Source organism: Globicephala melas, chromosome 3 (genome assembly GCF_963455315.2).
Source record: "Globicephala melas chromosome 3, mGloMel1.2, whole genome shotgun sequence".
NCBI lineage: Eukaryota > Metazoa > Chordata > Mammalia > Artiodactyla > Delphinidae > Globicephala > Globicephala melas.
Window position 1 is genome coordinate 44,029,752 of NC_083316.1, and position 22,562 is coordinate 44,052,313.

General features: G+C 37.9%; 1 protein-coding gene across 3 annotated transcripts in view; it reads left to right on the plus strand.

Moving 5' to 3' along the window:
* Window positions 1-255: 255 nt before the first annotated feature.
* GPBP1 (GC-rich promoter binding protein 1) overlaps window positions 256-22,562 on the plus strand; it is a 72,412-nt gene continuing 50,105 nt past the window's right edge. Inside the window, exons 1-2 of one of the 3 annotated variants that reach the window (XM_060295786.1) lie at window positions 256-344; window positions 1,868-2,830. The gene's annotated coding sequence lies outside the window, so the exon portion shown is untranslated. Of the gene's footprint in view, window positions 345-379; window positions 638-1,867; window positions 2,831-22,562 lie in introns of those variants that run through there. The other 2 variants (XM_030843616.3, XM_030843630.3) reach the window with 2 other exon arrangements.

Below are 22,562 nucleotides of genomic sequence, written 5' to 3' on the forward strand. Positions count from 1 at the left end.
GGTTGGCCCCGGATTGGGGGAAGGGAGGGGGGGCTCCTCAGGGAGCAGCGGGGAATTCCCCCTTCCACCGAACCTTCCCGATTGTTCACCGTCCTCACGTCAGCAGCAGGGGGTAATCCCCAACTCCAGCTGCTCCTGACGTCACCGCACGGAGCCACCGCCCCCTGCGCGCCCCTGCCTCCGGGACCTCCTAGAAGCCCCGCCCCTAGGCATAACCACGCCCTCCACCCCTCCCCCCAGACGCCCGACGTAGAGGGCGGAGCTTCTTTGGCCGGGGCGTGAGCGGTTGCTTGGGCCAGAAGGTTCTTTGGTGGAGGCGCTCCTCCTGCTGCCCCGCCCAGTAGGTTCGTTCGCACCGATTCTTCCACACCCTATCAACCTCCTCCTTCTCCTCGCCCCGCCTTTCCTCTCCCGTCTCCTCAGCTCCTCTAGTTCCTTCCCCGCCTCGCCACCTTCCACGATCTCGCGAGACTTGGCCCAGAACATTGCGGATCGGGTCGGCGCCATTTTGGGACTGAGACTGGTTGTGGGGGAGGGAAAAGCGGCAAAAGGGGATTATTCAAAGTACCGAAAACCTCCTCCCGGGATCGAGCGCAGCGGCACCCCCAGGCCAGGGGCACCTTTGGTGTCGCAGAAGGTAACAGCGTCCTCTGGGCTCGGCGCCGGCGTCTGGGGAGGGGAGGGGGGGTGCCCGTGTCGGCGTTAAGGTTTGAGGGGTCGGGAGCGGCGTTGGCTGCGCGAGGTGTGAGGCTGTCCGCGGGCGGCGGCGGGGGGGAGGTGGCGGGAGAGCAAGGAGAGAGAGGGAAGGACAGCGCGGGGAGGCCCCTCTAGGTGTTGGTCCTGGTGGAGCGGAGGTGGCAGTTGTGGGGAGGGGGTGGGCGGCTTAGCCTGGGCGGCTGGTGGGGGGGGTTGTTTGGCGGAGGCTGGGAACGAGTCCGGCGCTGTCCGTGCTTGGTCTTCCCCGCTCCGGCCTCTCGCACGCGCCCGCCTCCTTCCGCACCGCTGCCGCTCTCGGAGGGCTGAGGGAGTCGAGGCCGAGTTGTGGCCTTCGGTGGTTTCTCAGCGCGCCCGGTCAGCCCGCCTCTCGAGGTCCGTGGCCCGAGCTATTGACTGAGGCGAGCGCTGTCTAGTCCCTCTGAGTCCCGTGGGGTCTGAGGGGACTGGTCTGTTTGGGAGAGAGAACCACTCTGAACGCGGTTTACGAGAAGGGCTAGGTTCTTCCACCCCCTCAGTGCTGTGAGAAAGAAACCTGTTTCCTTAATTCAAGGAAATTGGGAAGCCTCACATTTCCTTGCTGCCCTTAGAAGCCGGGTAAGTCTCACGTTCGGGCGAATTTAAGGAATGTTCTCGCCCCACTTCTCAGGCACTAACCTTCCTACTCTGAGCGGGGAAAACATGCCTCTTCTTTTGGACATTCTGATTTGGAGGGAGCGTCTTTCTCTTTATATCCCTCATTCTCTAAGTTGCATTTAGTAATAATGCTCGGTGGCAGCACACCTGTCTATTCGTTTTCCTTTGGTAGATTGAATAGAAAATACAGAGGTCTTTTGTAAGATTGTTTGCTTGTTTCATAGTTTGTAATATTTACTCAACGTATAAGGTTTGCTTATATAATCCTGTTAGCTTATATCCGCACCCCCTTCCCACTTGAAATCAGCGCTTGCCCTCCATAATACCATCTCCCATCGTTTTTCCCTTGTCTCTACATATCCTGAAGTCCTTTTCATACTCTTGACTTTTTTGGGGTGCTTGCTTGGTATAGAAGTGCATTTCTGTCCAGAGGTTGACTGTTTAGGTTGGGGATTAATTTTTAGCTCAAAATTAAAGCTCACTGTGTAATTTAAATTGTTTTTTATAACTTTTACAGGTGATTGAATTACTCAGATATGAAGATCATCTTCTAGGTTTTGTGTAAAAGGCCCCGGATATTTCAAGTGGCCATTTTGGAATTACAATGTTTCTGGATAATTTTGCCCCAGAAGTTTATTAAAATTGGCAAGAATCATCTCTGAAGTGAATTGGTAGTAGTGAACAATTCTACAAGCTTTAAAGAGACCCAGGCATTTCTTCAGTATTTTGGTTCAAACGGATTATATAACTGGTTAAAGTATTTCAGCTGGTAGTATTTTTGCCCTCCCCCGCCCCCCAATCCCTCCCCTCTTGTTGGTGTTCTTCAGCCAGAACTGTAAGATATGTTTGATTTGTGTACTGAGTAATTTCTCTGCAGTTTCAAATTACTGTTTAAATATTGCTGAAGTTTCATGGCAGTTTATTTTTACCTTTATTTAAAGTTTTAGGAATTTTTGACCTCAGCCCTTTTCATGTCACAATGGGACAGCTTTTCTAAATGAAGACATTGAACGAATACAGTTTTTTTGCTTTTATCTTTTATTTACATGGAAATTTAAGATGTTGCAGTTTCCCAGCAGCACGGTAGTATTGAGATAGCTGTGTGTCTCTGTTTATGCTGATGTTTAGGAATGCTCTTCAGATGTGAAATTTTCTTTTTGTTTTTGCTTTTTGGCTCGTAAATTGGATATTTCATCTGGAGTGGATAAGTACAACAGTGACAAGTACATGGAATAATAAAGAAGACTTTAAAATCTTAAATCCAAGGAACTTGGCTAATTCTGGAGATAACCATATGAAAACTTTAAAACAGAAGTATGGGTAGCTGACTGAAGTAACTCTATGTCAAGTAGCCATAGGTTAAGTATCTTCAAAGAACTTGGATTTTATTTCAGAGGATACAAAATAAAAAAACAAACTGGAAAACATAAAGATTACAGAGAAAAACCCAACACCTTCCTGTGCAGTCCTGTTGGAATTTGTAAGTACCGTATGGTGAGCAAATCAAATGTCTGTTTGTAAACTGTAATGAGAGTCAACTTTATCCCTGTGTTATTCTTGGAAGCCTTTCAGTTTCTTGCAATAAGATTGCTTGGCTTCAGTTTCCTGAGCAGTCTGAAAACAACTATTAAGTAAATTGAAATGCAGAAAGAATTAAAAGTTAAGAATATTTCAGATGGAACAGTCCAAATTTGAAGTTTTTGTGCTTCTAAAGTAAAAGACAAAATCCATATGGTCAGTATGGCTTTATGGATTGGTAGAAAGGTAGGAAAAAAACACAACAAATAGCCAGTTTACTTTTCTAAATATGAGTGTAAATTTTGTTCTAAATACAGTTTAGTGTTCCAATTTAGAGTTAGGTAGTTGTTTAAAACAAATAATAGGGCTTGACTTTTAATCTGGTATTTCATGAAGTAAATTGTTTTAAGGGGTAACAGTTCCTAACTTTTTAATCCATTATAGAAATTTCTTGAAACAATTTTTGAAGTGGTTTTGTATTTCAAATTATTGCTTAAGATCTGACTTCCAAAAAGTCAGTTCATTACTAGGAACAGAAACTGAGAGGAAGTGAGCAAGGTGCACTAAGAACCTTTCAAATAACTTAAAAAAAAAACAACCAAAAAAACCCACAAAAAACGAGTATGTTTTCTCCCTTGGAAGGTTATGCTGCCTTAAGTTTATAAACAAAGCTTGTTAAAAAAGTTGTGAATGTTAATTGCTGTAATAGAAATCTTTTGACAAATAAGAGTATCATCTTTTAATAATATTCGTATATTTGAGGATTGAGTGGTGTTACGATTTGTTACTGCATTTAGTTTTTCACTGAATCATAGGCATTGAGTAGAAGTGTTTGTTTTTAAAAAGTTAAGTTTATTTTTAAACAATTTATATTAACAGATCAATGTAGCTAAAATTAGAGTTTATTTCATTTAATTATTTTTCTGAGATTAAAAAATTGTAATTTTTGAACACTTTGCCAAGATGGCCTAATAACTGGTCAGTTGCTCATTTATTTTGAACACAGAACTTTTTTTTGTTGTTATACTGTTGTATCTTGTTAGCTCACTTAGAGCAGAAGAGGTAGGCGAGTCCGAAAGATTGTAGGTATTTAGATATACATATATGGTATTTACTTTCTGATGTAAAATTGAGATTAGAGTTCAATAAATCTCTCTGTTAGAATAGAATAAGATATTTGTGTTTTCTGGGTCAGAGCTGTGTGTAGTACTGCTAATTGAGTTTCCACCTTGATTTATGTAAAATTATGATGAGAACAACCCCTCTTTCCCCCCCTTATTTTTTTATGCTTCAGAGGGCTTGTATTTTATGTTCCTTAACTTAGTGGATTTTCAAGTTACTTGTCTAAGAACATTCATTTTAAACGTGATTGAGAAGTTGAACTGGAAGTGAATAGCCTTTATTTATAGAAAAGAACCACATAACATTTACTATTTGTGATTATTTTTCTTTAAATTTCTCCTATTGATGATGTTACTCCAAGCAGTAGTATCAGGATAACGATTATTCAGTGACCAGGGTTTTTTTTTTAACATAAATTTATCTATCTAGCTATCTGTTTATTTATTTATGGCTATGTTGGGTCTTCATTGCTGTGTGCGGGCGTTCTCTAGTTGCGGTGAGCAGGGGATACTCCTCGTTGCGGTGTGTGGGCTTCTCATTGTGGCTTCTCTTGTTGCAGAGCATGGGCTCTAGGCGTGCAGGCTTCAGTAGTTGTGGCACGTAGGCTTCAGTAGTTGTGGCACGTGGGCTCAGTAGTTGTGGCTTGCAGGCTCCAGAGCTCAGGCTCAGTAGTTGCGGCGCAGGGGCTTAGCTACTCCGCGGCATGTGGGATCTTCCTGGACCAGGAATGGAATCTGTGTCCCCTGCATTGGCAGGCAGATTCTTAACCACTGTGCGACCAGGGAAGCCCGACCAGGTTCAGTTAGCTCTAATCCTTGGATAGTCTGACATTCGTGAAATTTGCTTACAGTAGTTGTTCAAGGACAGATTCACTCAACTTGAGTTTTTGATAAATATTTAATTATTTTCTTTGCATTGAAATATACAGTACCAGTAGTAACTGGAACAATTGCTGGGTTGCTTCTTTTCCCCCCCTTAAGTACCTGTCTCCCCTACTCCCATTTTTTCCCCCTTTTTTTCCCCTCCTGTGCCTGAAAAATATATAGGTCTAAAATGACAATTATAATGACTAACGTTTATAGATGATGATAGTGTCATGTATTTTGCTGTGTACATAGTATATCTTAGAGGAAAGTACTATTGTTACAGCGGTATAGGTGAGAAATTTAAGATTTTAGGGAGACTGAGACTGGGAGAGAGTTACTTGGTTATGACCAAGGTTAGGTTGGAGTCTTGACCAAATTTCCAAGTCGGACTCCAGAGTCCCAAATGCTTAATCACTAGTCATATTTAATACTGCCTTCATGTGGATTTTACTTTATTAACTCATTCTTTTTGAGCATAATCACTGATGTTTTTGTTTTTCTTATTTACTGCTTCTCTTTGGTTAATATTGATTACTAGTGGAGCTTGGAGACCAGCTGAAAGAAGAGAAACTACTGTTAGTTTTGCTATTTGTTAGTAGCTATTTGAGGGATAACTCTGGTTAGCTAAAAATAAAAATGTTTCAGGTTATGGAGTGAACATAAGAGAGAAGAAAATAAAATTTAAAGTTAGCAAGAGAAGGGAATAAGGATGGGAACCTCTAATCTGAAAGTAAAATTACAAGTGAGGATAGAACCTAAACCCAGGCCAGATTATCTTTGAGTCAACCACTTTTTCTGCTTAATTTTTGATGAAAATGTTTTGATAACAATTTAGTTCCAGGTAAGGGTAGTGATGTAGAAAAAGGGTAATTTCTGGGAGTTAGGAGATTTTTGGTCTTGGATTTGGAATATCTAGAAAAGGGCCTGTATGACCTTGTATATTTACTTAACCTCTCTTGGCCTTAGTTTCTTCATAAAACTGGACTTTGTTAATTGTGAGGTGTGATATAGAGGTAAAGTTTTATTCTAATTGTAACATTTTAAAATTTTGCTTAATGTATTTTACATGTCAAACCAGTATTTTAGTTTCTGAAGTTATTCTCTTGTTTCTGTTAATGGCATTACCTGCATGCCAGTCAGCCCTGCCTACTCATTTCCAGTTCCATTTATTGTGCTAGTTTGGTCCTTGACTAAGGAAATAACCTCCTAACTCATGTGTTAGCCTTTAGTTACATTCAGTCTCCACAAAGTCTCCTGTGGCCAGAGAAATCTAGCTAAATTATAGTTCTTGTTATTGTTGCTTTAGCAGCCTTTAGGGTCATGTATTTGGAATATTTAGGGAAGAGTAGGTTGGAAAGAAATGTATTCCCTGCCCTCCCTGCTTTTAATGATGTATGTGTGAGGGGCTCCTAACATGAATTCTTTTTGGCTGTGTGGTTCGAGAAGTCTCCGAAATTGATAATTTTGGTGGTGCTTCCATGTATTTTCTTGGATAGCAGGTTCATTTCTTTCAACAGTAGCATTGTGAAAAACAAAATGTTAAAATTGTTGAAGACCCTTTGTGGTTGGGTCTGTCTTTTTCAGTTTTACCTGCTTGCTTTTTCCCTTTTTGTTAGCTGCCTCACCTAGCAGAGTAGTTATAGGCTTTTGCTCTGTATCTTTTCAAGTAGTTGCTGGTTTCTGCATCATTTTATACAAGATATCCTACTCAGTTTCTTGTTCTTTAGTCATCTTTCTGTTCACAGCTTGAGGAGTGCAGTGTTTCTGATCTTCATTTTCTACCCTTTAATCCAGTTTTCAGGTTATATATTTTTAAAACTACATTTAAAAGTTTTTTCCATACTTAAAACAATTTTTTTAAGCAAGAATAAGAAAAAAATTCTAGTTACATAGGTTTTTTTCTTTTGAAACTCAACTTGCAGATATGTTAAAAAACATTCTTCAACTGAAAAAGTGTCATTTTTGTCTTTACATACGTATACTAGTAAAAACAAGTTAGCTTTGCAGTGAACATAAATTATGCAGTTGACTTTCGAATGACGCGGGGATTATGGGCACCTACCCTTGAAGTGGAAAATTCACACATAACTTATAGTCGACCTTCCATTTCTGAGGTTTCTCGGTATCTGCAGTTCTGCATCCACGAATTCAACCAGTTGTGGATAGTGTAGTATTTACTGTTGATAAAAATCCACATATAAGTTGGCCTGCACAGTTCTAACCTGTGTTGTTTAAGCGTCAACTGTATATTCTTTTAAATGAATGAGTTTAAAGAAAAATAGTATCGCACATGGATTTTCTGTGGGTCAGAAGTTTGGTAGCAGTTTAGCTGAGTGGTCCTGGCTCCCTCCATGTCTTTTCATGAAAATCTCAAGGGTTGCACTCATTTGAAGGCTTGATTGGGGCTGGAGGATCTCCTTCCAAGAAGGTATACTCATTGGGCTGGCAGGTTGATGCTGGTTGTTGTCTGGAGAACTCAATTTCCTTACCATATGCCTTACCATATACAGACCTGTAGCTGTTTGAGTTTCTTTACATGGCAGCTGCATCTCCCAGAGGAAGTGATCTGAGAAGAGAGGTAGATAGAAGCGTGATGCCTTTTATGACATATTCTCAGAAGTCAATTCAGCCACACTCACTTCATGAGAAGCAAGTCGTTAAGTCTAACCCACAATCAAGGGGTGAGGAGTTAGGCTCTACCTTTTGTCAAAAGAATTTGTGGACATAGTTAAAAAGCACAATAGGGGTAATTCTTTACAACCAGTAGTTGTGTCAGTATAACTAGCTAAAAGTCTTTGCCCCACAAATAGGAGGTTTGAGTTGTTATAAGTTTAGAGGAGAAAGTGTATTCTAAATTTGTATCACTTTAGAAGATTTAAGTCTTTCTACCTTTTGAACCAGTGTGAGATATGTAAGTAAGGTTTTCCACTCCTTGCACTCACTAATCTCCCAGTATTTGTAATGAGGGAACTTTTTTATTATGGTAAAATAAACATAAAGTTTACCATTTTAGCCATTTTTGAGTGTGCAGTTCAGTGACCTTGAGTACATTTCCATTATTGTGCAATTATCATCACCATCCATCTCCAGAACCATTTTTATCTTCTCAAATTGAAACTTTGTGTACGTATTAAACATTAACTCCCCATTTCCCTTTCTCTCCAGCCCCTGGCAATCACCATTTGACTTTCTATGAGTTTGACTATTCTAGGTACCTCATACCTATTGATATTGTACTCTTCAAAACACTTCTTAAATGCTTTGAGTGAAATCTTTGAGGAAATTAGTTATGTTTACTTCATAATAAAATAGACTTCATTGTCCTAATTAAAAATTTGTGGCAGAATATGCATGACATATTATGCATAAATACAACAATAAAATTTACCAATTCAACCGTTTTTAAATGTACAGTTCTGTGGCATTAGGTACATTGGCATTGTTATGCAGCCATTACCACCACTCAGCTCCAGAGCTCTTTTCATTTCGTAAAAGTGAAACTCTGTACCCATTAAACCATAACTCTTCATTCCCTGCTCCCCTCAACCCTTGGAAACCACCACTCTACTTTTTGTCTTTATGAATTTGACTAGGTACCTCATATAAGTGGAATCATGAAGTATTTGTCTTTTTGTGACTGGCTTATTTCACTCAGCAGAATGTCTTCGAGGTTCATCCATGTTGTAGCATGGGTCAATCAGAATATCCTTTTTTTAAGACACAATAATCTATTATATGTGTGTGTACCACATTTTGCTTATCCATACATCCATTGATGGACACATGGGTTGCCTTTACCTTTTGGTTATTTAAATAATGTTGCTGTGAACATGGGTGTACAAATATATGTTTGAAGATTTGCTTTTAATTCTTTTGGATAGATACCTAGAAGTGGAATTGTTGGATCATATGGTAATTCTATTTTTAATTGTTTGAGGAACCACCATATTGTATTCCATAGTGGCTGCACCACTTCTTATTCCTATCAGCAGTTCACAGGGGTCCCAATTTCTCCCTATTTTTTCCCAACATTTGTTGTTTTCCATGTTTTGTGTTCTAATGGGTGTGAAGTGGTATCATTATGGTTTTGATTTGAATTTCACTAATGATTAGTGATGTCTGATGTGCTTATTGGCCATTTGTATGTCTTTGGAGAAATATTTATTCAAGTCTTCTGCCCATTTTTAAACCAGATTTTTTTTTTTTTTTTCCTTGCAGTACGCGGGCCTCTCACTGCCGTGGCCTCTCCCGCTGCGGAGCACAGGCTCCGGACGCGCAGGCCCAGCGGCCGTGGCTCACGGGCCCAGCCGCTCCGTGGCATGCGGGATCCTCCCGGACCGGGGCACGAACCCGTGTCCCCTGCACCGGCAGGCAGATTCCCAGCCGCTGCGCCACCCGGGAAGCCCCAAACCAGATTGTTTTTGTTGTTGAGTTATAGTTCTTTATTCTTGATACCAACATTTACCATAATGAGTGGATTTTAATAACTAATATTAATGCTTACCATGTTGCAGGCAGTGTTCTAAGCTTTTTAACTGTATTAACTAATTTAATCTTCATAGACACAGTGTGTGGGAAGGTTCTATTGTCCTAATTTTATAGATGAGAAAATGAAGTCACAGATTTTAAATTGCTTGCTAAGGTTACACAGCCAGTAAGCGAGTGGTATTTCTGAATCCGTACATTCTGTATCCAGAACTTAGACTCCCACCCATTATGGCTCATAGTTAGAGTTGTAGGGTGACAATATAAAGAAAGTCAAATACTATTTTGTTTCAGGAACTTAGAAGATATTTTATTCTTAGCCAGCAACTAAATTTTATTTTCCTTAATGTGATACAGTTGTGAGTTGTTTATAATAAAATGTTCAAATGAGTTCTTTTTCAGGAATATTCTCCTTTAGGATCACTTCATAAATAATGTTATATAATATTTTAATTTAGAATGTGCTTTTCCCAGTTATCATATAGAAGAAATGCTATTTCCATTCAGTGGTTTAAGAAACTCAGTTTGAAATTAGTTTACCCAGGCTTCACAGTAGGTGACAGAACCATAATTTGAATTCTGTTTATCTTCATTTTTGTTACAGTTAACTTCCTTAGTGTTCTAAGTAATAGGTTGTATTGTTAAGAGCAGTGCTGTCCAATAGAACTTTGTGAAAAGATGGAAGCATTTCTTTGTCTATACTGTTCAGTATAATAGTCACTAGCTGTATGTCATTATGGAGTTTTGAAATGTGTCTAGTGCAGATGTGGATCTGAATTTTAAGATTTATTTAATGTTAGTTTAAATATAAATTGCAATATATGGCTACTAGCTGCCGTATTGGAAAGCACAGGTCTAGAGCAGTGGTACAGAATCCAGTCAGATCCCTAACTTTTTTTTTTTTTTTTGCGGTACGCGAGCCTCTCACTGCTGTGGCCTCTCCCGTCGCGGAGCACAGGCTCCGGACGCGCAGGCCCAGCGACCACGGCTCACGAGCCCAGCCGCTCCGCGGCATGTGGGATCCTCCCGGACCGGGGCACGAACCCGTGTTCTCTGCATCGGCAGGCGGACCCCCAACCACTACGCCACCGGGGAAGCCCCCTAACGTTTTTAAAGTGCACTTTTTAAAGTGTGTATACTATCCTGAAATAAAATATCGTATGCATATAATAAGATCACAATGATATATAGCTATAAAAAAAGACATTTATAATTATTGCAATATGTAATAGCACAGGTGTGATCAGACACCCACCTCCCTGCCTTCCAATTTCCAAAACACCGTGTACAGGTTATTTGCCCTTCTTAAAAGATGCAGATGATCTATTGTTCTTAAGTATTCTTGTCCTTTATGGAAGAAAAGTACCTCAAGTTGATTAATAATACAGTGATTAATTGGAGTACATTCCTTTATTTTTATAGTATTTACTGCCAGGGTAGTTGAGTGGGTAGTTAGCAAACATTAAAGCTATCGTATGGTGTAGTGACGTGATGAGCATCTTTTTATGTGCTTTGGTGAAGTGTCTATTAAAGTCTTTGGTCCATTAAAAAAAATTGGCTTGTTTTATTAAATAGTAAGAATTCTTTATATATTTTGGCTACAAATGTATTAGATACACGTTTTGCAAATTTCTCCCATCTATGGTTTGTCTTCATTTTCTTAACTGTGTTTCGAAGATCAGGCAGTTCAAAATTTATAGTAAAATTGGTTACTTTTTTCTTCGTGATATGTGCTTTTTAAAAAAAAATATTCATGCATGTATGCATGCTGTGCCATGTCTTAGTTGCGGCATGTGGGATCTTTATTTGCGGCACGTGGCTTCTTAGTTGCGGCATGCATGTGGGATCTAGTTCCCCGACCAGGGATCGAATCTGGGCCCCCTGCATTGTGAGCGCAGAGTTTTACCCACTGGACCACCAGGGTAGTCCCTGATTTGTGCTTTTTTGTGTCATAAGAAATCTCTGCCTAACCCCAAGTCACAGGATTTTCTTCTGCTTTTTAGCTTTCTTCTAAAAGGTTTGTAGTTTAGCTTATATTTTTATGTCTGTGATCCATTTTGAATGATTTTTTGGCCTGTGAAAGGGTTTCGGTTCATTTCTCTATTATTATTATTTTTAATTTAGATGTTCTACTCTCCCAGTTCAATTTGTTGAAAAGACTTTGTTTCCCATTGAATCATGTTGGAATACCTCTGTTGAATATCAATTGACCTTAAGTATGTGGAACTATTTGGCGTCTTCCTTGATATGTATGTAGTATGTCAGTTCCACAAAATAGTAGTCGATAAATACAAATGGTAGTTTTTGATCTTTTTTTCTGCTCTATTGTAAAGCCTGTTTGACATCTTTTCTTTCCTAAAATCTTTTATAGGAAATTCGAAATAAAAGGGGAAATTTTTTTTATGGATATGTGAAATAAGACTGGTTGCAAAATAATGCCATCCTGAATTCATAGAGCAATCTTCTTTTGAGTAGCTTGAAATGTTAGATATTATCTAATTTATACTTGAGCATACTTGGAAAATAAATGACAACATTTCTGTATTGGAAATGAGAAAGTAGGATACAAACATACCACCTTATTTACTGTAAAACATTGGCTCAACAGTGGATCTGGGATTTTTATTTCTTGAGTACTAGTCTATGCTAGAGATGTTCATTGCCTGTAGATATTTGAGTGTCTACTGTGTGCCTGTACTTTCACTGGTTCTTGTTTAGTAACAAACAAGGCAAAAATGTAGTTCTTGAACTCATGTAGTTTGTCTGCTCTGAAATTCTGTGAATACAGAGTAAACAGAGTCCTTAAATATGAACACTGATTTCATCCCATCTAGTAAATAATAGCTATTTGTTGTTGGCCCGGCCAGCCTTTGTAAGACTTTTATTTCCTGCTGTAGTAAAACTGGTTCTCTTCCTGCTTCACAAAGTTATCGTTAGAATCAAGTGAAATAATGAATGCTAAATGCTTTGAAATTGTAAGATGATAACCAACAGTAGTAGTAGTATTGTTATGGCTGGGTCAGATAGATAGTAGTGTGTGAGGATCATATGACCAGGAGGAAGATTGTGGATAAGGGAAAATAGATAAATGTAAGTTGAAGGGACAGAACTGAGCAGAAACCAGGTATCTTTAGGTTGCATTTATGACCAGTTTAAAAGTGTTGAAGCATAATGCATTATACTCTTCCAAGGTAATTGTTTAACCTGCAGTATGGTACCATAGTTTTAAATGGGATCTTTATGCAAAAGATCTTCCCCGTATTCTACTATTGTAATTTAACTAACCTTGACTTCTCCATTTAGTTTACAAATTTAACATATCCAAAACTGAACTTTTTTGAGTGTTTCACAGCCCCATACTTTCTCCATTCTTCCCTAGCTCAATAAATGGATACAGTATCCACCTACTCAAGCTAAATAAACAGAGCTCACTTTTGATTCCTTCTTTTCCTCCCATCTAATCAATTAGCAAATCTATTTGCTCTCCCAAATATGTCCATTTCTGTTCCACTGTCACTGGGCTTATACAAGCTGCCATCTGTCTCTTATTTGAACTACTTGCTGTATAGCCTTGTAACTTTGTTATTGTGCTATTCTTACAAACTCCTGTAGTTTATGATTCATAGAGCAGAGTGTCTTTCCATTGGACCCTAAGAATAACATGCAGACTCTATAGCCTACCAGCGTCTTTATTGTTTGTCCCCTTCCTTTCTCTGCAGCCTTGTTTACTGTCTTCCTAGACCATTGACGTTTGGCCTTCTTTCTCTTCCTTGACTACACTAAGCATTTTCCTTCCTGTCTTTGGGCCTTTATGTTCTGCCTCTTTTTTTTTCCTTGTTAGCTCAGTTTTGACTCATGTTACATTCTGAGTGACTTTCTCTAACCATTCTATCTATGTAAAGTGGTCATCCCCCTTCCTGTATCCTTTGATTTGTCTTGTTACTCTATATTCTGTTTATTTCATTCAGATCAGTCTCTTAGTTATCTTATTTACTCTCACCCATGTTTATTGCATAAACTTCTGAGGGCAGGTACCTTGTCTTATTTGTTTATTGTTATATGCTCAGTGCAGTTATTTGCAGAGCAGTTACTTGCAGAGCAAAAGAATTGTTAACAGCAAAATAATTGTTAACATCTTAGATAATGTAACTTCACTTTTTCCCCCCAAATTGAGTATATATAATTGTTATTTTTATTATAGAACTGCTGTTTAACTGCGTGGGGACTAGGTAAAATTTGTTAGGAGATTATTTACAGCCGAGTTTCTTTGCTGTCTGATCATTTAGAAGCGGTTTTATCTGCCTAGACTTAAATTGTTACATGAGCTTCTAGTCTGTTTGCTAGATTCAAGACTGGCTTTGGATTTGCTGTTGCCTTTCTGAGGGGACTGCCTGATAAAGAGTTCTTTATTATGACCCTGGCCTTTCAAAAAATGTCCCCAGTTTTGAATTGTTGAGTCAGAGGGATTGAAATCTAGTGAAATTGCCCTCTCAGGTTTAAAAAGATAAAGCACATTTTAGAGTTCAAGGAGTGACTTTAAAATATGTGGGTGGCTAATTCAGGCTCCTCATTTTTGGAAATCAGGAAGGCCATAATTGTTCATTTATATTAACTAATGTCTTTATTTGAGAAAACATAATCCTTTTACATTGTCTCCTCAAAGATGGAAATGCAGATTTATGTCCGTAGAGCTTTAATTATTTTTGGTATTATTACAAATTTTCTCAGTTTGGTCTAGCTTTGGATCTTATAGGTCCCTTGCAGGGGGCCTTATTTACTAAAGCTCTAGCAGGATGCTAAACTTGAGGCTACTGCAGCAAGTATCATTAGGTGAATAATGAAATCATTGCTTCATGCACGCTAGCTAGGTTGAAAACTACCTGATAATCAAGATGTCTTAAGGACTTTTCCTGTGCAAGCTTAGTTGCCTCATGTTTTTTTAACTCAACTGATAGTTTTAGATTTGTAGTCTCTGGTCTTTCTTCATTTAAAATGAGTACCTTTTATATGCACATTGTGGAAATGGGGAAAAGTGAGTAAAAATGTTGTCACCTTAGTCCTTAAAATTAGGGCCTTCCAAGGACTGAATTCGATGAGAGGACAAGAGTCTTATTTGGAGACAAAGTTGGCTAGCTTAGTGGAAAGCAAGTTGTGACTGCTGCGGTAGTTCAAATTACTCCTCGTCTTTTTTTTTTTTGTTTTTTTTTTTTGCCACGTAAGAGACTTTTTGTCTAGCAGATTGAGATCTGTATTTTGTATGGTTTGATATAAAGCTATGGCTGAAGACAGTGCCTGACAGGTAAGATTAAAACTTAAACTCAGAGCTTAGAGACTGACCTAGGTGCTTGTTAAACTTAAAGCTAATATTTTATATAACGCATGGTCTCTACCTAATGTATCCTGGGTTATTTACAGCATGTGTAGGGTGTAAGAATTTGAGCTGCCACTGACTGTACTGTGACCCTGGGAACTTTAAAATGTGCTTCACATCTATATAAAAACCAGTTTTTCTTGTTTTGTAGAAAAGACAATATCAACTTCCTGGGGATGTAGTGAGGACTAAATGAGATAGTACTTGTAAAGCCCTAAAGCAGATCGCTTAGCAGATTGTGTGTGCGTCTGTGTGTGCGTGTGTGTGAGAGAATATATATATTCAGTGTATATTTTTGTCTTCATAACCATTTATGTCCTTAAGTTAAGGTACCTGAATTTCCAAGTCTTTTTCATTTTCTAAAAATTTGTTTTTAGCCACACCACGAGGCATGTGGGATCTTAGTTCCCTGAGACCAGGGATTGAACCCATGCCCCCTGCAGTGGACGTGCAGAGTCCTAACCACTGGACCGCCAGGGAATTCCCCAAATCTTTTCATTTCATATCAAGGGTCCTGTATCTCTTAGCCCTTGGTGAACTTATTCATAGGGTTAGGCTTTATAAATTCATTTGTTGAAACTTGTTTGCTGCTCTTGGGATCCTGCTCTTCAGCCTAACTTGGCTTCAGAAAAAGGTGGATTATGTTAAAGAGTTTGAGGATTCAAGAAGTGGTAAAGCTGAATCAGACTAAAGAGGATTTAAAATTATTTTGGATACATGCACCTCGTGCAAATTACAAATAGTACAAGGGTTTTTAATGGAAAAGTCACCCTCTCTGTCCTTTTGTCCAGCAATAGTTCTTGTCTGAAGAAACTTTTTTATGAATTTTTCTAGGGAGACCTTATGTATATATAAGCACATTATATTTTTCTTTCTTATACAAGTAGTAGCATGATGTCCGCTTTGCTCTGTAACCTTTTTTACTAAGGAACTATCTTAGAAGTTTATTCCATATTAACACCACTAGACCACCAGGGAACTCCCGAGAATGAAAATTTTATATATAAGATCTTTTTCTGTGAACTCTTTATATTCTTTCCTCATTTTTCTATTGAGTTCTTTTTCTGTTGATTTATAGCAACATTTTATGTAGGAAGGGAAAAGCCCCTTTATATGTGCTTTATGTGACAAGTATGCCCCCCCCCCCCGCAGTGTGATGTTTTCTTTGATCTTGGTTGTGAATTTTATCATATAGAATGCTTTTTGAGTTTATATGTAAATATATTTTTATTACTTCTGTTTTTGTGTGTCATACTTAGAAAGGCCTTCCTTCCCCTTTCTGAGATAATAAAAGTTTCCTCTACTTTTTATATAATGACTGCTTTTTTCTCCTTTAAGTCTTTGATCCATTTGATGATTATTTTGAGTAAGCTTTGAGGCAGGGTTGTCCCAACTTTACTCACATACTAAATTCTGTATGTGTCAGGTGTATTTTGTCTACCAATGATGTTTCTTTCAATTTGCATATTAATGTTATGGTGAAATTGTGGCTTTTAAAGTGGACTCGTTAGATAAAAAGGAGTTAAAGAACAGTTTAATCTGGAATTAAGAAAACTATATTCTTAAATTCATGGTTTCCTAATTCTAGAAAATTGATTTGAAATGCAAATTATCAAGCCCATTATTTTGTAAATAGGACAGTTGTGTTTTAAAAAATGAATTCTGTGCCATAATTTAGATGAAAAGACTAAGATTTTTGTGTTTTTAACTCCAAACAGCTAGTTTGGAACTAGCTGTGACACCATGGGTACAAGTTGTTTTTTTTTTTTTAATTTGTAAAATGGGGATTAAAATACTTTTTCTTATTAAGAAGATTGAGATGTAAAGTGTTAACATGGTATCTGCATGTAGATGCTCAGTAAGTATTCTCTTTCCCTTTTCTGTAATGTTTACTTTTGTCAGTAATTTTCTATCTCTACCTGCTTCTCGTCTTAAAGATTTTTACTGTTCTTTGTTAATAAATCTACTTATGTGGAGTTTCAGCACAAAGTAACCAATTATGGAATTAAATTGATACCACATTCATTGTAATTTAGTGTGGTGGATTTCACATTTCGGTAGTTTGTGGATAATCATTACCAGTATCGTGCCTCTGTTTTTTTACGTGTAATTGCCATTCCTGATACCTGGGAAGAATGAGCTGATCTCCCTCCTTCCCTCCCTCCCTGCCTCCCTCCCTCCCTGCCTCCCTCCTGTTCTTCATTCAGTTCTTCATTCATTCCATACTAGTATGTGTTCTTGTGGAGAAAGTTGTTTAATGTGGTGTTTTGGAGTATCTGCTCCATAAATGTCATTTTTGTTGATGAATTGTGTTATTCAGAAAACAAATATGTCAAATATTTTTTTATGGGGAGCTTAATTGTGTTTAATGGAATAGCATATATGTATATATGCTGAATGTTTTGATAAGTAACTTGTAGTGAAATGGTTAAGGGTTTTCTTTAAAAATTTTTTTATGCCTTGGATCTTTTTTCAGTTTTATTGAGATATAATTGACATATATGATTGTGTAAGTTTGTGTACAACATAATATTTTGACTTCACGTATATCCTGAAATGATTACCACAGTAAGTTTAGTTACCATCCATTATCTCATGCTGTACATTCCACCCTTAGTGGGATTCCACCCTGGGAATCTTGTAACTGGAAGTTTGTACCTTTTGGCCACGCTTATCCATTGGCCTCCTCAGTCCACTTCTGTAACCACAAATCTGATCTCTTTCTGTGAGATTGGTTTTTTTTTTTTTTGGATTCCACATATAAGTAAGATCATACAGTATTTGTCTTTCTTTGACTTATTTTACTTAGCATAATGCCTTCAAAGTCTACCCATGTTTTCGCAAATGGCAGGGTTTCCTTGTTTTTTTTATTTTATTTTTAGCGTGTACCACAGCTTCTTTATCCATTCATCCATGGATGGAAGAGTTTTAAAAGTGATAGTTGTTTTATCGCATTGAATTAAATTTTGAATGCTTGATATTTAAAGTAGAATTTAAATTCGAAGCCAGTCTTAATGTATATTTACCCTACAGTACTGCACAAGTTCATACTGATACTTCCAATTCAATTTTAGGACCACAGGGTTTTTATTTATTGCCTTCTGTCTTACCATGTGTATTTCCTTCCTTCAGTGCTTAGAATCTTGGTTCTCAAGGACACTTTTGGACTGTTTTTTTTTTTTTTTTTGTAATGGAACGCTTTCATGGTAATTTGTTTAGGTTTTCTCTTTACTGGGGATATTTTTAGTAAATTGTATTTTTCTAAAAATTGTCCATTTCTATATTTTCAACCTTACATAGAGTCGTTCAGATGATTTCTTATGGTTTTTTGTCATTTCTGATTTTATATTCTAGTAGCTTCTCTATTGATCTCCCCTCCCCCCACCCAAAACAGTTTTGGGATTTATTTGTAGTTCTTAAGCTTTTCCAGTTTGTTAACTATTGGTTTTGTGAATTTGCTTCTTTTCACTTACTTTATTTTAAAATTACGTGTAGAAGAGTCTTTTTGTTGTTTTGTTATTTTTAGTTTCATTGAATTGTGGTCAAATAATGCTGTTTGTAGGTATGTTTGAAATTTATTAAAGATTTTTTGGTGGCCTAAGATGGGTGCTTGAAGAAGATATACTTTCTGTATTTGGGGGTTTAGTATTTGATATACAAAATCTGTGAACACCTAAATGAGTATGGCTTAAATATTCTATATTCTTACTAATTTTTTATCCATTAGATTTTTATTGGACTGAGCAAGGTGTGTTCAAGTCTTCTATGTTTTTCTTGTATCACCTGTATTTTCTGGTTTATAAAAGTGTTTCATTGTTACTGGGTGCATAAATATTAGAATTATCTTGCTAAACGTACATTTCAGTTATAAAGTGTCTGTCTTTGTCTCCTTTAATGCTTTTTAGTTTGAACGCTACCGTAGCAGTACACTTACTGATCATTTTCTTCTGCATTGTCTAATCTGCTGTTAATCCTATTCAATGTTTTTCATTTCAGATATTACTTTTTTTTAATCTTTAGAAGTATCTTCTATATCTTCTGTTTTTCCTTTGTGTTCCTATTTTCCCTTTCCTTAAACATATAGTTGGTTTAATGTCCTTGTCTGCTAATTCCATCATATCCATCATTTCTGGATATCTTTCTATAAAGATAGATTTTTTTTCTTGTTATTGGTAGCATTTTCCTGCAGGCCCCCCCCTTTTTTGCATGACTGATAATTTTTGATTGAATGCTGAAAATTATGAATTTCATTTTGTTGAGTGCTAGATTTTGTTGTTGGACTTTGCTTTGGGAAACAGTTAAATTGGAATTAGTTGAATCCTTTCAAGAAAAACTCCATGAGAAAATTTATACAAGTAAAACATTCAATTTAGTGAAAATCCTGTAGTGTTAAAATTGAGTTGGCAGGGACTTCCCTGGTGGTCCAGTGGTTAAGACTCCGTGCTCCTAATGCAGGGGGCCTGGGTTTTGATCCCTGATCAGGGAACTAGATCCCGCATGCCACAACGAAGACCCGGCGCAGCCAAATAAATAAATAAATATTAAAAATAAAATAAAATAGACACGTTTCTGGTAAAAAAATTAAAAAAACATTGAATTGGCATGCAGACTTTTACTTCTGGCTGTGATGGACTAACAGGCAACCAGATAACCAGATTTACCCACTCATCTGAGAAATCTAAAATGTATGAAACAGGCTTTTAGATATTGGTTGACAGGAGGTGGTCAGTGTTATAAATGCCCCAGCTCATTGCTTGAAGAAAATTAATAGGCTACAGCACAGGGAGGGTGAATTCAAACATAGTCTGGTGGTCTTAACTAAAAGTTAAGGAGACAACTGAAAATTTGAAAAGGTCAAAGTAGGTAGAATTTGCGGGGCAAAGTATTGTAATAGGAAACTTGGCAGGAGAGATAACTCAAAAGGGTCCACTCAAGGCTTTGACTTAGGACTGACCTGCACACGCGCGTTTGGAAGTGACTGAAGCCAGGGAATAGAACCACCAGAAAGGAGTAGGTGAAACAATTCCAAAGATTTACATAGGACCAGGAAAAGTCTTTGTTTCCATCAGCCTCAGTGGAAAGACCACCTAATAGATGGAGCACAGGCAGTAAATGGAGTACAGGCAAAGTCTTCAAAAGGATGAGCTCCAATTAGTGGGACAAAAATTAACTCTAGACTACAAGCTTTTCTGGACCCACCCTAACAAAGATTTTTGCAAGTTTGGTAGGTGAGTAGTTCCAGTATTTTAATTTGTACTTCTCTTGTTATGAGAATAGCAGGGCATCTTTTCCTGTTTAATAGTTAATTTTTTTATGGACTCACAGAAAATGTTGGTCACTGGTCTTTTTCTTTCTTTCTTTTTTCTTTTGGCCACACCATGCAGCATGTGGGATCTTAGTTCCCTGACCAAGGGTTGAACCTACAATCCCTGCAGTGGAAGCGTGGAGTCTTAACAGCTGGGCTGCCAGGGAAGTCCCACTGGTCTTTCTCTTTCCTCCTGGCTGTTAGGAACTGTTTGAGAACGTATTTATCTGCCTCACACTTCATATTTTGGGTATAGCTTTCACGATTCAAAATACTTTTTCCCTCAGCACTTTGATTGCTATTTTGTTGTGTTATAGCAGGAGATCTTTAAGAATTTTGATGCATTCTGATTTTTTTCCTTCCTTTACAGGAGTGTTCTCTTTTTATCTGTCCCGAAGTTGCTCTTTATCTTTGGGGTTCTGAAAATTCCATTTTGCTAGTTATTTCTTGAATTATTTTTTTCCTTTGTGTTCGTGGTTTTTAGTGGTCCCTTTCCTATTGCCGCTTTCCTTAAAATGTTTGATTATTATTTCATATTCAAGAATGAGGTGATAAAAAGCTGTTTGGGACTTTTGTGTATGTGAGCATTGTTTATTGAATGACCGTTATGTTGAAAGACTCTGAAAAGCCAAATATCTTCGTGGCGTCAGCACTCATGTTAGCTCTTTATTTGGAGAATCTACCCCGACTCCTTATTTTTTTTTTTTTTTTGAACGATAGTTAGATACTCTTGTGTGCATTCATATACCAGGCAGCAAGCAGTTCTCCAATTTTTTGTGGACACACTTAACTGGGTGTTCTACAGTTGAATTCAGTTAGGATTTTCTGACACCAATTACCTGGAGTTACTATAGACCCTTTAGTATAGACCCTGCAGATTAAAGGCTCAGTCCCATAGGACTGCCCTTCTGCCCCCAATTCAGATACCAACCTCAAGTAGTAGATTCCCAGGTTACCCACACTTCTGTCTGATCTGGCTGCAAATGGGAGATTCCCATGCCCGCAAAACCCTCCTCCATCCTTAGGTTCCATATTTTGCTGTAATGGTTTACAGAATGCAAGGAAACACCACTGTTACTGGTTTATTCTAAAGGATATGCTAGAGGGCACGACTGAACAGCCAAATGAAGAGGTACATAGGGTGAGGTCTGGAAGGGTCCCTGTGGAGTTTGGGGTGTACCACAACCTGGAAGCTCTCTGTACCCCTTCCTTTTGGGTTTTTTACAGAGGTTCTAGTACCTAGGCATGAATGGTTAAATCACTGACCTTCAGTGATTCACTCCAAGTTACCAAATAGTTCTTGGGAACTTTGTTCCTGTTTTTCTGTTCAAAAAAAGTTTGTATTTGAATGTTTCATTAATTGTAACGCACATGCACTAATGTGCACAAATTTTAAGTATACAGCTTGATAAATTCTCACAAAATGAATACACAATGTTAACACCATTTACTAGCATCCCCAAATCTTCTTTGTGTCCCCCTCATTTCCTAACTTTGAAATGTTTTTCATCTTTGGTTTCTCAGTCTCCTTAGCTCTCCACATCCAGTCATCTACTATCACCCACCTGTAGATTGTTTCTGCAGTCTTCCTCTCTCTGCCATTTTTTCCCCACTCCATATCCATTGTTACTACCCCCTTATTTATATTTTTATTTTTTTGAATTTTTTCTTTAATTGAAGTGTAGTTGTTTACATCCTTGTTGTTTATCTATTTTATATATGGTGTTGTGCATCTGTTAATCCCATACTCCCAATTTATCCCTCCCCACCTGCCTTTGGTAACCGTAAGTTTGTTTTCTATGTGAGTCTGTTATGTAATAAGTTCATTTGTACTGTTTTTTTAGATTCTACATATAAGTGATAAAAGATCATATTTGTCATTCTCTGACTTATATCACTTAGTATGATAATCTCCAGGTCCAACCATGTTGCTGCAAATGGCATTATTTCATTCTTTCTTACGGCTGAATAATATTCCATTGTGTGTGTGTGCGCGCGCGTGTGTGCGCGTGTGCGCACACGCATCTCCTTTATCCTTTCATCTGTTGATGGACATTTAGGTTGCTTCCATGTCCTGACTGTTGTGAATAGTGCTCCTATGAACATTGGGGTGCATGTACCTTTTTGAATTAGAGTGTTCGTGTTTTCTGGATATATGCCCAGGAGAGGGATTGCTGGATCATATGGTAACTCTTTTTAGTTTTTAAAGGAACCTCCATACCGTTTCCACAGTGGCTGCACCAGTTTACATTCCCAGCATCAGTGTTGGAGGGTTCACTTTTCTCCATACCCTCTCCAACATTTATTATTTGTAGACACTCTCTCTGATGATGGCCATTCTGATCAGGTGAGGTGATACCTCATTGTAGTTTTCATTTGCATTTCTCCTGACACTTAATGATGTTGAACATCTTTTCATGTGCCTGTTGGCTGTCCGTATGTCTTCTTTGGAGAAAAACCTATTTAGGTCTTCTGCCCATTTTTTGTTTGGGTTGTTTTTTTTTTTGTTATTGAGTTGTGTGAGCTGTTTGTATATTTTGGAAAT